We start from the raw sequence: 2,069 nt of genomic DNA, 5'->3' as shown, positions 1-2,069 counted from the left end.
CGCTTAAATTAAAAACATAAAGAGAGAGAGAGAGAGAAAGCAAACCTGGACTCAGAAAGTAATCTCTTTGATGACCAACCATCAAGTACCTTTGAAGCATTTACTGCTATACAGTATACTCTAATTACTTTATTTTAAGTATTTGTACTGTGTCTTCAATACACCCTCACCTACTATCGTATTTTAAACATATATTTTTCTGGTATCTTGTACAAATCTTCTCGCGGGCTTTTGCTACTGCCAACAATATTTGACCTGCATGGCACAGAAACGTCTGCAGTTAACAGTTGTCCCACATCTGTAGAGCAATAAATATACACGATAGAGGAGGCGATAACTCTTTTCAGAGCGTACTGCTATCAAGAAGCGTGCAAGATGAGTGGCTCTCATTCGATGTAATCGGGCATTACACCTTACCATCCTCTGAACCTCTGTCGGTGCCATCCATTGCTCCGGGAAGTGCGCTGAAGGAAGTGAACAGCCCTCTGAGAACATAGCCGGATGATTTCAATATACATAAATGCTTTCCGTTTTGTAAAGCGCCAGTGTCTCGATTATGAGAATATATTGCTGTGTCTTGACTGTTTCACCTCGAGCGCACGATGCATTTTCAGCGGCCACTGCTATTGTAGCAATTCTGGATGTAGTACCCTTACTAGTATCCTAAGTTCCCCTAGTGTTGAGTTTCGACTTCTCTTCTCGCGTATCTTGAAGATGGTTACCAGTTAACAAACAACTTTATTTCATGATTATGATTGGGGGCAGTTACATATTGGTTATATACTAATAAGTATGGTTTTATAGGTCTTTAGTAATAAGAGATACACATAAGTATTCTAATAAGTATGCTTTTCATTTGGCCTGCACGTCATACTTGAAATAACACGACATAAAAAGAAGGAATACGAACGCTTGACGACAACGCAATTACCCTTGAGGAAACAAACGTCTTCCGGCACTCTGACAGGTTAGCGGTATCTCTTTTCACTATCACCATCGTGAAGATTCCGGAGGGTACGTACAAAAATATCTTTCTTCACCTTGTTCTGCGTGTGGCCCACATCAGACATTCGATCGAGCACGTCACATCTGTGGCAGATCTGTGTCATGCCCATAACACTGTCGAAACCAGATACACTAGTCGTGAGTCTGTCATGTGTTTTTCTCGTCCTGTGTTTTTACCTCAAACTCAAGGCTATGTTAACGTCATCAAACACTATAACACTATTTAAGTTCGGTTACCTCACTCTTGCTACTTTCCGCCTCCCAAATTACTTCTTACGCAGGTAAGCCACGGAAATTACCCCACTGCCCTGTTACGTCACCCGGCAAGAGGCCATTTGCCTTTCCGCCATGAAAAAGCCCACCAGCCAAGTCAAGTGGTCCGGCTCCAGATCATGACGTCACCAGTTGAGACGTAAACAGCTCCTCGCGGAACAGGAATCGCGTACATTAAATATGGACGATCCCGAGTTGCTCGGTGCAGGAAGTGCCTCCAGGCTCCGAAAAACCTTGAAATCTCTTTCTACGAACTATCCGTCGAACATAGTGCCTGACTCAGCTATGCACAAAAGCACGCATCTATTAATGGACACTGTTTAAGAGCCTATATAGAAAGAACAAAACGCGAAGTCGTGTACCGTATGCAAGCAATAATAACACTCCATGGGCGAGCTGAGAATGTTCGTAAGATTTCCGTACTTGTGTTTCTTTTCTCTTCTTCTTCTTGCCTGCTTCAAGGGGTGTCGCTGGTGCTGGCCGGGGTCCACAAATCTGGACTTCCGGGCGTTACTAATGACACGGATTTCTTAAATAGTACATCACTGTATCACAGACCCGGTAATTTATCTTATCTGGGCGCCAAGGCGCCTGCGTTCTCACAGGAGCGGTGGCAAGATGTAGCTCAGCGTATACATCTCACAAGAAGCACAGTGATACACTTTCCTCCTTCAAAGCGGCACCTCGGTAGTTTCCTGAGCGTTGCACTTAGAGCAAACAGTTATTTATTTATTTAGCTTGCCTTAGTTTAGCTTATTTGTGTAGCTACTAAACGGCAACAGTCGTATCTT

General features: G+C 43.5%; 1 long non-coding RNA gene across 1 annotated transcript; it reads left to right on the top strand.

Annotated features, from left to right (window-relative positions):
• The first annotated feature begins 864 nt into the window (after nucleotides 1-864).
• Nucleotides 865-1,685, top strand: LOC135396144 (uncharacterized). Its single transcript, XR_010423327.1, has 2 exons — nucleotides 865-967; nucleotides 1,287-1,685. It is a non-coding gene; the product is annotated as an uncharacterized LOC135396144 (long non-coding RNA).
• Nucleotides 1,686-2,069: the final 384 nt, after the last annotated feature.

This window comes from Ornithodoros turicata, chromosome 5 (assembly GCF_037126465.1).
Source record: "Ornithodoros turicata isolate Travis chromosome 5, ASM3712646v1, whole genome shotgun sequence".
Taxonomy (NCBI): Eukaryota; Metazoa; Arthropoda; class Arachnida; order Ixodida; family Argasidae; genus Ornithodoros; species Ornithodoros turicata.
This window is presented reverse-complemented; position numbering and strand designations above follow the sequence as displayed.